General features: G+C 43.0%; 1 protein-coding gene across 4 annotated transcripts in view; it reads right to left on the bottom strand.

Moving 5' to 3' along the window:
• The window catches only part of SSH2 (slingshot protein phosphatase 2), a 209,363-nt gene that overhangs the window by 52,223 nt on the left and 143,690 nt on the right, over positions 1–13,450 (bottom strand). The gene's annotated exons all lie outside the window — the stretch shown is intronic.

Here is a 13,450-nt window from a genome sequence, read left to right as displayed (position 1 = left end):
GCCGAGTTCCGCGCATGCGCAGCTTTACTACCACTCTCACCACCTCCTCCTCCGGGGTGAGGGGGACACCTTCTCCCACCACGCTGCACCCTGTGCCCTCCCTTATACCCATCACATCATAACTCTATCAAGCAAATTGCCAAGTCCAGAAACTTCTTCATCAGGTTTCTAAAATCCAAACATTTACTGCTCAAGTGTCTTAAAAGGGTTTCCTCACTACAAACATTTCCATAGGATATGCAATAATGGGGTTAATGCAATTGGGGGCTCCACTTCTGCAACCCTCAATAGACCAAGAACTAGTGGACATGGCCCCACATCCTCAGTGGAGAGGCGGGCGCTCCTGGGGTCACATTATAGTGAATGGGACATATGGAAACAACAAAGCGCACTTGGTCCTAGCAGTGGGACCTGGTCTGTAGTGTGAAGACTGCTATAAAGAAGTATTCAATCTCCGACATTTATGTACAACCACAGTCCACGGGGAAAACAAATGGAGGTGGCAGCGCGTGTAGTTCTCGATATTCACTTCTATGGGACTAATGGAAACAGCCAAGCAAGCGTGCCACATGGGAGCCACATTTTTTTTTTTTTTTTTAAACAGAAAGGGTCAATGTCACTTATTAGTCACATGACCGCCATGGTCCCCATTCACTATTGTAGTGCGGCTGTTTCAGGACTGTTGCAAGTCACTCCAAAGTTGCAGCGAAACGTAACCTAAAAAGTACGCCAGTGTGAAGTATTGTAACCTGCTGTATTCCCTGTTGTAATACGTGACACGTTACTAAACATCATCAAGTTTGTGTGGAAGAAGGTCACCTTCATAAATACTTTTTGACAAACTCCATATTTAATTTTTTTTTTAAAGTAGCTATTCCATAAAAGTGGCATAACTGCATTGACCAATTCATTTGTTGTAATGCATTCCTATGGAGGTGCAACAGTCACTGTCCCGTACTGGCATTACCACCAATAATACAGATGGGATATTTTAGTGTAAAATGTGCTTTCAATGGGTTTTATTAGAATTTTTGCCATTGAGTATGTTCACACATGTAGGCAAGTCTGCCGTGAGTTTCTAAGAAAACCCACGGCAGAAATCGGAGGCTGAAACTAGGATTTCTGCCACGGATGTGCCAGCGGAATCACAGCAAAAGCTGAAGTGTAGATACAACAAGGCATATATATAGCAATTACCAAATATATTCTGATTATCTCAATTCCCAGCAAGGCTGGAGGGAAATTAAATGTTTTACCTATGCCCTGTAAATCCATCAGCAGAATGCAGGTGCCACTTACCGCCTGTGTATGCCCATGGGCAGCTTGGCAGACAGCGCATAGACAAGAGTGGCGCTGCTTCTTGAAGAAATCCTTTTAAATAAGGGTATGTTCACACAGTTTTTTGCAGGCAGAAAAATCTGCCACATAATTCCTGAAGGAATTTTGATTCAGATTTTGACCTGCCCGCACTTTCTTTGCAGCGTTTTTCAGCCAGTGAGCGGCGCAGGCTTAAGGCCGGATTCACACGAGCGTGTTTGATCAGTGATATATAGTCCATATGTTGGCCGCATTTCCTGGACCGAACACACTGCAGGGTGCCGGGCTCCTAGCATCATAGTCATGTATTACGCTAGGTCTCCCTGCCTCCCCGCGGAACTACTGTACCGTATTGAACACATAATTATAGTACGGGACAGTTTACCCGCAGCGAGGCAGGGACACCTAGCGTCATAGACAACTATGATGCTAGGAGCCCGGCACCCTGCAGTGTGTTCGGTACGGGAAAATGCGGCCGACATACAGACCGCATATCACGGACCGAACACGCTCATGTGAATCCGGCCTAAAACACTGTGAAAAACGCTGTCTCTGCCTCAATGGGAGGTCAGAGACAGAAACGTGGGAAGAGTATGTCGATTCTTTTTCCTGCGAGCGTTTTTTTTTCTGAAAAAACAAAAAGCCTCCGCCTTCCATTGAAATCAATGGGAGGAGATTTCGGGCGTATTTTTGGCACGGTTTCTGCGTCAAAAACCGCGCCAAAAACCTGTGTGAATTTGGCCTAAAACCATAAAACCTAAATATGTATAAATATTGTTCAGGAAGAAGCGGACAGGGATATTTATAGCTTCCTATATACAGGGAATAGTGTAAGGCATTTTAGACTACCAATACCTTTCTTACTTACTCTATTGAATGTTACAGAGCGGGCATGCAGTGCCGGTTTTTCAATCAGCATTCACAATGACGCCATGCAGAGGTTGGCTTGGGCTGATTAGAAGATCACCATCTGGAAGCTGAACTGGATTTACATAACACCAGATTATATTGTTGTGTTTCACAAAACTACCAGTTTGCAGTTTTTTTATGAAGCTCTAAATGTCCTCTTACATGGCCCGTCCTAGGCCGCGTAAATCAGCGCCGATCAAAGAGACAGCTCGTTGATCGGCGCTCGTTTGCTCCTTTCACAAGGAGCTATATATGGGGACGAGTGCTCGTTACTCTGATCCCTCGTCCCCATACATTAGTAGAATGTAAGCAGCATGTCGCCTTGTTTACACAGGGAGATGTGCTGCCGACAATGATAATATTTTACACTTTTAAAACGATACAATCATCAGATGAATGAGCATTTGCTCGTTCATCTGCTGATCGCTTCCCTGTTTACACATGGAAATTACCAGGAACGAGCATTTTTTGAGCGGTTGTTTGCCTGATAATTGGCCAGTGTAAAAACCTTAAGACTATGTTCATATCAAGATTTTTTTTTTGTCTCCTTAATGTATACGCCCGAAAAAATTCCAACATCTACATTAAAAATGGAGGTATCCATCACCTTAGTCTATCAAGGTATCTGTTTAACCCCTTCCCAACATTTGCCGTATGGATACGTCATGGAAAGCTAGTGCATCCCGCATTTTGCTGTATCCATACGACAAATGGTGGACACCGGCTCAGAAGCTGAGTCGGTGCCCCCATCGCCGGATGTCAGCGGTATCTTACAGCTGACATCCGGCTGTAATTGCGGGGACGGAAATGAGCTTAGATTCCCGCCATTAACCCCTTAAATGCAACGCTCAAACGCGATCGCTGCATGCATTTCATCGGAACCCTAGCAATGAAATTGCTGGGGTTCCGGTGGCTGAAATGGCAACCGGAGGCCTAATACTGGCCTCCCGGTCTGCCTAGCACAGAAAACTTCCAGCCTCCCACCCGGCGGCGGGGCCTGAAAGGCTTCCGTAGCCAACGGCAAGATGGCACCGGCTCAGGAGCTGAGCCGGCGTCATCAGCGGTGGATGACAACTGTATGTTACAGCTGACATCCACCTGTAACGGCAGGAACCGGATCTAGCTCGGATCCCTGCCATTAACCCCTCATATGCAGCGATCGCTGCATCTTAGAGGTTGCTAGAAGATCGCCAGCCCTGCCATGCAATCAGGGCTCTCGAACAATGGCCTCCTGCTCTGCCATTACGGAAGCCGATTAGGCACCGCCTAAGTTTCCAAAATGTGGTCACTTCTGGGGGGTTTCGACTGCTTTGGTCCCACAGGGGCTTTGCAAATGCAACATAGCGCCCAGAAACCAATCCAGTAAAATCTGCACTCCAAAAGCCAAATGGCACTCCTTTCCTTCTGAGTCCTACTGTGTGCCCAAAAAGCCGTTTATTACCACATATGGGGTATTGCTGTACTCAGGAGAAATTGCTTTTTCTCCTTTAGTCCTTGTGGAAATGAATTTTTTTTTCCTAAACCTACATTTTCTTTGAAAAAAATTTAGATTTAAATTTTTACGGCCTATTCTAATAGTTTCTGCATTACCTCTAGATAATTTCCTCAAATGGGTGTAGTTTCCAAAATAGGGTCACTTTTGGGGGTTTCCACTGTTTTGTCCCCTCGGGGGCTTTGCAAATGCGACATGACCTCCGCAAACCATTCCTGCTAAATTTGAGCACCAAAAGCCAAATTGCGCTCCTTCCCTTCTAAGCCCTGCCATGTGTCCAAACAGCCGTTTATGACCACATGTCGGGTATTGTTTTACTCGGGAGAAATTTCTTTACAAATTTTGTGATGCTTTTTATCCTTTAGTGCTTGTGGAAATGTATTTTCCCAAATGGGGTCACTTTTGGGGGATTTCCACGGTTTTGTCACCGCAAGAGCCCTTTAAACTGGACATGGTGCCTAAAATATATTCTAATAAAAAGAAGGCCCCAAAATCCTCTAGGTGCTCTTTTTCTTCTGAGGCCTGTGCTTCAGTCCATTACCACACTAGGGCCACATGTGGGATATTTCCTAAATCTGCAGAACCTGGGCAATACATATTGAGTTGCATTTTTCTGGTAAAACCTTCTGTGTTACAAAAAAAATTGATTAAAAATGAATTTCTACAAAAAGAAATTAAATTTGTAAATTTCACCTCTACTTTGCTTTAATTCCTGTGAAACGTCTAAAGGGCTAAGAAACTTTCTAAATGCCATTTTTAATACTTTGAGGGGTGCAGTTTTTAAAATGGGTTGACTTATTGGGGGTTTCTAATATATAAGGCCCTCAAAGCCACTTCACAACTGAACTGGCCCCTGTAAAAATAGCCTTTTGAAATTTTCTTGAAAATGTGAGAAATTGCTGCTAAAGTTCTAAGCCTTGTAACGTCCTAGAAAAATAAAAGGATGTTCAAAAAAATATATATATGGGGATGTTAATTAGCAACAATTTTGTGTGGTATAACTGCCTGTCTTACAAGCAGATACATTTAAATTGAGAAGAATGCAAATTTTTGCACAATTTTGGCGTTTTTCACAATTAAATACTGAATGTAAAGCAAATTTTGTCAGTAACAAAGTCCAATGTGTCACGAGAAAACACTCTCAGAATCGCTTGGATAGGTGAAAAGCATTCCGAAGCTAAAACCACATAAAGTGACACGTCAGATTTGAAAAATGAGGCTCTGTCAGGAAGGTCAAAAGTGGCCAAAGAGGGAAGGGGTTAACAGAAAAGCTCATGACGTATACATTTAATGGATGCCATACAGTGTCACCCATAGCCTACCATTTGGGAAAAAAACAGACACTTAAATTTTTTGGGTTGGATTCGGGATGGAACAGTGTAGTCTACTTGCTATTCCATGTTCTTTTTTTTGCCTCCATCTGACAATACAACCCTATTGACTAGTTAAGCGTGTACTTCGGGAGTACACATTAAACGTAAACAAAAACCGTCTAATGTCTAACTGGGTTTTTTGTTTTTTTATGATTATCGATGTGGCGCACATCACACTACAGCATTTTTATAATTTGGTGTTATTTTTTTATACGGTATAACTATAGTTTTAGCATTATAACCTTTGCTATGGGGCCCAGAGGTTAAGGGGGTACACTCAGGCGCGAGAACTAATATAGGACACCATTTTCCATACCTTTAATTATTGCGAATTACGCTGCCGTTTCAGTTTTCTGCCACAAGGTGGTGGGGGCCCATTTAGTTTTGCTATGGGGCCCTACAAATTCTAGTTACATCTCTGCATTTACTTACGTCTCAAACAAAAGGGATATATGTACATGTCCTGTTTGTAGGGAAGAGATATAAATATACAAAGTGCAGCCGCATTCCCAGAGATCAGCACTTGGTTAGCAAACAGCAGTAAAAAGGTTGCATCATCAAATCAACCCCTGTCCATATGATCTGTTAGGACATATGAATGTTATAGAACAGGATACCCTGCTCTAGAGAGCGGCTTCTGCTCTGGCAGATCCGGCCAGTCCATGTATTACATAGTGAGCTGTTCATTGAATGGCCAGCATGCAATACCACATTGTGGCTGCAGGGAAAACGTATGGCCGGATGAAACGTTACCATACGATGAGGCCTTATTCACACGAACGTGTCAGTTTTGCGCGCGCAAAAAAATGCTGCGTTTTGCGCGCGCAAAAGTTCCGTGTGGCTTCAGTATGTGGTGCGTGCCTGCGTGATTTCCACGCATATGGCAGCGTGAAGACTCTCTATTTTTATGTTTACAAACATAAAAGCAGGAAGTGCTTTTCTTGTTTCATTCATTTATTTTACTACTGTAGCGCGAATCACGCGCGGCACACGGAAGTGCTTCCGTGTGCCGTGCGGGATTTTCACGCACCCATTGACTACAATGGGTGCGTGATGCGCAGAAAAATGCCCAGGTATAGGACATGTCGTGAGTTTTACGCAGCGCACATACGCTGCATGAAAATCACGGACTGTCTGAATGGCTCCATTCACTTACATAAGTCTGTGCGACGCGCGTGATTTTCACGGACGTAATATACGTTCGTGTGAATAAGGCCTTACAGATAGAGATATTTTTGTGAAAGTGGCATCAATGCCTATATCAAAATAATAAAGAAAAACCTATGCAAGTGGATGTATATCTCAACACAACTCTAGTCAATTTCCAAGGCCGAGATCCCACGCAGCGTAAACGTGGCGAAATTTACGCTACGGAATTCTGCAGCATTTATAGCAGATCCAAAGTGGATGAGATTTAGTTAATTCCGCAGCATGTCAATTTATGCTGCTTTTAGTTGGTTTTCCATTTCAGGTTTTCCCTATTGAATTCAATGGGAATGCAAATCCCGCAACAGAAAGCCAAGTGTTGCGACTTTTGCGGCATATTCGCAGCAAACACGCCGCAAAAAACTAATCTACAGAAAACAAAAATCAATACTTACTCAGAACGTCCTCCTCCTTCCTGCAGTCCGGCCTCCTGGGATGACGTTTCATCCCATGGGACCGAAGCAGCCAATCACAGGCTGCAGCGTCACATGGCCTGCAACCTCATCGTAGGAGGCCGGACTACAGTCAGAGAAGAGGGAGTGGGGAAGTATCGACAGTTTGTGTTTTTCTCAAGCGCTGATTTGATGCGGGAAAAAAGCGTCCGAAAAACGGCAGCACAACGGTCAGATACGCTGCACAGTTTTTATGCAGCGTATCCGACACGTGGGAGCCCAGCCTTGCGGCTTGATCCTGAGTAGCCTGAACTGACGTAAGCAGCAAATTACAAAGTGTCCCAATAATCCACATTTTCACACTTATTTGAGGAACCCTTTAGATATAGTTCTTGAACTGCACCTCCGACAACCATAAACTCTCAGCTCAATCCATTCTGAAATAGCATTTACGTAGAACTTTTATTTAGAGTTATTTATGAATTATTATTATTTTTTAATATTGACATCTACTTATATGTAACTTTGATCAGAATAATCTGGAGATTTATTTAAGGAACTTGGAATGTTCAGAAGGAAAAGAATAAAGGAAGACCCATGCTTCGAGCAGTTTAGCACGGCTTTGTTGGCTTCCAAGACACAGCACATGATCAGCAGCTGATAATACATTTAAGACTGGCCACTTTGTTGCCTAAAGATCTTCTGCAGCACTCGTAATGTAAAAAGTTATTTTTAATTTACAAAAATCCTGAGAAAATATTAAATAAGTAAATAAGCTGGTCTCATGATTAAAACCCCTGTATATGTGCCCTATTAGGCATACAGAAGGGTCCTCCACTTTTTGTGCCAGAAAGGAGAGCCGCTCTAGAAGACCCGACACGTCCATGCACTACATTTGAATGGCTGACATGTAATGCTATATAAGCGGCTTCCCCCGGCGATTGTAGCTGGTTGTCAGGAAATACACCGTGTTCCAAATTATTATGCACATTGGATTTAAGTGTCATAAACATTTAATTATTAGTTTTTCAATTAAACTCATGGATGGTATTGTGTCTTAGGCTGGGTTCACACGACCTATTTTCAGACGTAAACGAGGCGTATTATGCCTCATTTTACGCCTGAAAATAGGGCTACAATACGTCGGCAAACATCTGCCCATTCATTTGAATGGGTTTGCCGACGTACTGTGCAGATGACCTGTCATTTACGCGTCGTCATTTGACAGCTGTCAAATGACGACGCGTAAATTGACTGCCTCGGCAAAGAAGTGCAGGGCACTTCTTTGCAACGTAATTTGAGCTTTTCTTCATTGAACTCAATGAAGAGCAGCTCAAGATTTACGAGCGTCACAGACGCCTCGCATAATGCGAGGAGGAGCTTTTACGGCTGAAACGACGCAGCTGTTTTCTCCTGAAAACAGTCGGACTTTTCAGATGTAAAAGACTCATCGTGTGCATATACCCTTAGGGCTCTTTGGATCATTATAATCAATCTCAGACACCTGTGATAATTAGTTTGCCAGGTGTGCCCAATCAAAGGAAAACTACTTAAGGAGGACGTTTCACATTACTAAGCAGGCCAAAGGTTTCAAGCAATATGGGAAAGAAAAAGGATCTCTCTGCCGAAAAGCGTGAAATTGTCCAAGGTATTGCACTAGGTATGAAAACATTGGATATTTCATGAAAACTTAAGCGTGATCATCGTACTGTGAAAAGATTTGTGGCTGATTCAGAGCACAGACGGGTTCGTTCAGATAAAGGCATAATGAGGAAGGTTTCTGCCAGACAAATTAATAGGATTAGGAGAGCAGCTGCTAAAATGCCATTGCAAAGCAGCAAACAGGTATTTGAAGCCGCTAGTGCCTCTGGAGTCCCGCGAACCTCAAGGTGTAGGATCCTCCAGAGGTTTGCAAGTGTGCATAAAGCTATTATTCGGCCACCCCTAAACAATGCTCACAAGCAGAAACGGTTGCAGTGGGCTCAGAAATACATGAAGACTAATTTTCAAACCGTGTTGTTTACTGATTAGTGCCGTGCAACCCTGGATGGTCCAGATGGATGGAGTAGTGGATGGTTGGTGAATGGCCACCATGTCCCAACAAGTCTGCGATGTCAGCAAGGAGGTGGCGGAGTCATGTTTTGGGCTGGAATCATGGGGAGAGAGATGGTAGGCCCCTTTAGGGTCCCTGACTGTGTGAAAATGACCTCTGTAAAGTACGTAGAGTTTATGACTGACCACTTTCTTCCGTGGTACAAAAAGAAGAACCGTGCCTTCTGTAGCAAAATTATCTTCATGAATGACAATGCACCATCTCATGCTGCAAAGAATACCTCTGTGTCATTGGCTGCTATGGGCAAAAAAGGAGAGAAACTCATGGTGTGGCCCTCATGTTCCCCTGACCTCAACCCTATGGAGAACCTTTGGAGCATCCTCAAGCAAAATATCTAGATATTCAAGCAGAAACTGTCCAAATACTCACAAATTCAATGGATGCAAGAATTGTGAAGGTGATATCAATGAAGGGCTCCTATGTTAACATGTAACTTGACCTGCTTAGTTTTTTTTTGATTGAAAGAGCTTTTGATTTCTGTAAATATGACCTCCTGATGCTGCAAATTCAACAAATTACCGTTTTAGTTCTCTTTACAACCTTTAAAATGTTTTGATCTCTGTTGTGCATAATAATTTGAAACCGTGCATTTTGAGTTTTTTACTTCTAAAAAAAAAAATTGTTATCATTAGGAGATTTGTTCAATAAAATTCGCATTATGCTCCAACGGTTGATGGCTTGAAGATTATACTGACTGTCATTTGCATCGACTATTTAGGAAAATCAGCGAAAAATAACATTTGCATAATAATTTGGAACGCGGTGTAGAGAAGCCGCTTCTTTTTAAAAAGGGGTTGTTTCACAAAGTGGCAGTGGTCCCCACCAAGAGGGAACCCCTACTCAAAAACATTGTTGGGGCGGGCATTACATTCCAGCCCTACGTTCTGTGTGATATGCCGACAGCTGTGCCCATGCTGAATGTCTTTGAGAGGGCTTAGCATGACTGTAGGAATGACAAGCTGATCTATGTTCACACGTTGCTTAATTGCTGCAAATTTTCCGTCAGCATTTGTGGGCGGAAAATCTGCAGCGTAGTACAGTAGCAGCAAAGTTGGATGAGATTTAACAAATCCCATCCGCACGTTGCAGAAAATTTCCATGCAGAAGTTGACCTGCAGTTTGAATTTTTTAATCTTCAGCATGTCAATTTATTCTGCGGAATGATTGCGCATTTGTTGCAGATTTTCACCATTGAGTTCAATGGGGAGGTAAAAATCCACAACAAGATGGCAGATGCAGGTATCCTGCGGCAAAAAAACTACATTTCTGCAGCTAAAATCACAACTGGAAGGGGGAGGGGAACCTTTTTCTACAATAAAATAAAAAAAAACTATACTCTCCTTCCATAGTGCTCCTGTAATGCTGCGTCGCTACTCCCCAGGCTGGCCTCATGAGATGACTTTTGTCCCATGTGACTGCTGAAAAACCACATGGCCCAAGAAGTCATCCCAGGATGCCAACTCACAGACCAGCGATAAGGTCCCGAAAACCAATCGTAAGGATGTGTGTCTGATCTTGGTGCATACACCTAGGCTTGCAGCTAGTTAGAGGATGGCTTTTGAGATTATGTACAGAAAAGTAGAACAGAAGACGGCCGGCATTAAGCGTGCATTGTGAAACGTCCCAAGCCTATACATGACTGAAGATAACTACAGATGAACTGAGCGCAACCGATATTCCAAGTCATTAGGCATCTCATGTTGAGAAAATATTCCTGTATTGCCCTATTAGATTATTAGACAGGAAGTTTGCAGTATGTAGCAAAATATATTCCTCCATGTTTAAAACTTGTGACTGCTACGTAATGTGCTTTTTACTATTTGTGACTCTTATCCCCGCTTTCATTTTATGTTGGTTTCCCTTTAAATTTCCTGTTTAAGAGTTTAACTCACCTGACATTAAACAAGCAATTGGTGACGGATATACGCAATGTACACATCATGTGCATCAGCATGTATGTGATGTTTATCTACTGGTTTGCACACAAGGAAGAAACATGTAACCCTTGAAAGAACACTAAACTCTTGACACTTGTGTAAATGTGACATTTATGTTATACATAAACATCTGGTTCCACCTTAGCTACATCTGACAGTTTCACTGCTTTTCCACGGAGGACTTCAATTTTTACCCCTTGACTGATATAATGCAGGTTAGAGGTATTGTACTACTGCCTCAGTTCTTCATCCTGAAGTTTAAACTAGTTAAATGGTAGGTAGGAAATACAGATGGTGAAACAGAAAACATCTGGATATTCACAAAGTTAAAAATTATTTTCAAAAAGTTTGTCCCTTCATCCATACATTTGTGACAAAAGCCTTAACTTCATATCTTTATATAAAAATATAATTCATGGCCATAGGCAAACCGTTGTCCCACCAACACCAGTAGTTTCAGAATCCAAGCATTGAACACACTACTTCCCGCACTCCAAGTGGTTGCCCAGCAACCAATCTACTTTCATCTCTGGTGACAACCGGTAATCACCAGAAATTAGAATTGCAGTTAGAACAAGGAGCACTAAAGTACAGCTTAGAGCCTTTTCCCATCACTGTCTGTGTTCCGCTGATGGGTTCCGTCGGAGGTTTCCATCAGGTTAACCCCTCAGTGGAAAGGCAAACTGAAACCTCAGCGTCCGTTTCCCTCAACATTATACTCAATGGTGACGGAAACCTAGCTAATGGTTTCCGTCTGTCACCGTTGTGACAGGGTTCTGTGTACCCCTGAGGACGCTACTCTGTAGCGAAACATGTCGGGGGGCTGTCAAGATTTTAATACCTACCGTTGACCGGACCTACTGTCTACCTATTAGCCAATTTAACAATTTAACTTGCCAATGATAGGAATCTACGCTCCTATTCTATCACTATACATGCCTGTATCCACACAGGTAAATTACCCTTATGTCCGGTCTTAGGTAGCGACAATTTTAATACAATTCTATGTGGTCTGTCTTGCTATACGTAGCTTAATAAAGTTTGTTCTACTATCAATCGGTAGTTGGGAAATTGGGCTTGGTTGTCTGCAGGCAATCCCCACCTTTGTAAATTGTATATTGCGCCCGCCAACTACCTGGGGTCTCCTTTACGCCAGGGTTCTGTCGTTTTGACAGAATCAATAACGCAGTTGACTACGCTATTGGTTCCGTCAAGAACAACGGAACCCTGTCACAACGGTGACAGACGGAAACCATTATCTATGTTTGTGTCACCATTGATATAAATGGTGAGTGAAATGAAAGCTGTGGTTTCTATTTGCCTTTCCGTTGAGGGGTTAACCCGACGGAAACCTCAGATGGAACCCCTCAACGGAAAGGCAATGGGCATATGAACACAGCCTAAAAGAGGACTGGTCACCTCCCCTGACATGGCTGTATGCTCCATAAAATAACAATTCTAGAGCATATTTTCTTAGAACACTACATTGTGTTATTCCTCGAAGAAATTTAGGAATAAATAGAGACATCTAGGTGTTACATTTCCACTTGTCCAAGGGGTGTGTTCTTACAGTCTAACTCTGTCAGCACTGATTGGACATTTTTTAGTCTGTGTGGAGACACCCCCCTCCCCCAACTGGTCACACCCAGTTGTCAATTTATTCATACATTTCCAAAAGGAGTAACAGAGAAACGGCACAACGTAGAACACGAAGAAAAATTCTAATTATTTCATAGGGAACACTGTTATTTATTAAAACAGACATGTCAGGAAAGGTGACCGGTACTCTTTAAGGGGGACTTTCCTATGAATCAATATTTGTTATTGGGGGTCAGTGGGGGTCGAACCACTGAGTCCCCCACTAATCCAGAGAATGAGTTTTACCTGGCCTTCCCTGTGCGACCCCATATGAATGGAGAAGTACCGCGCATGATCGGCCACCGTTCTATTCATTTTCTTTGGGGCTGCTGGAGATAGAGCGGCAGCCCCATAAAAAGCGAATGGAGCAGTGGCTGAGCATGTGCACTACCGCTCCATTCATATGGGGTGTACATGAACGTCCAGGTAAGCCGTTTTTGATTTTTTTTGGAGACTGTGGGGGTCCTATGTCAGATATTTATCATCTATCCCATTATAGGTGATAAAGGGGTTTTCCCATAATTAAAATTTAAGCAAGTACTGGTTCAAGAGGACTGTTGGGTAACTCCAGCCTTTCATTCCTGGGGCTTGCTAACAGTGAGAGAATCCAAGAAATCATAAAAATCATGTGGGTAAAAGGGAAATTATCTCCAATTATCAGGCAAACGATTGTTCAAACAACGGTCACTCCCGATCATTGCCCTGTGGACAGGGCAAACGCTCGTTCATCGGCTGATTGTATGGCTTATGCAGCCGAAAATAATTATTGCTGTCGACAGCACATCTCCCTGTGTAAAAGAGGGAGACGTGCTGCCGACATGATAATGTATGGGGGCGACTGATCAGAGTAACGAGTGCTCATCCCCATACTAGCTCCTTGTAAAAGGAGCAAACGAGCGGTCTTGTTGTTCGGCACTCGTTTGCATGGCCCACGTCAGGCTGTGTTGGTATCCTCATGGTGTGTGTGTGTGTGTGTGTGTGTGTGTGTGTACAATCAAAGAAACTTGGAAGGAGATTATCTTTCTGGGCAATTAGACACACATCATTTGATGCATTTTACAAGTGGATGAGAT

This window comes from Rhinoderma darwinii, chromosome 2, assembly GCF_050947455.1.
Source record: "Rhinoderma darwinii isolate aRhiDar2 chromosome 2, aRhiDar2.hap1, whole genome shotgun sequence".
NCBI lineage: Eukaryota > Metazoa > Chordata > Amphibia > Anura > Rhinodermatidae > Rhinoderma > Rhinoderma darwinii.
The sequence above is the reverse complement of the archived record's forward strand: the minus strand, read 5'-3'. Positions and strand labels throughout refer to the sequence as shown.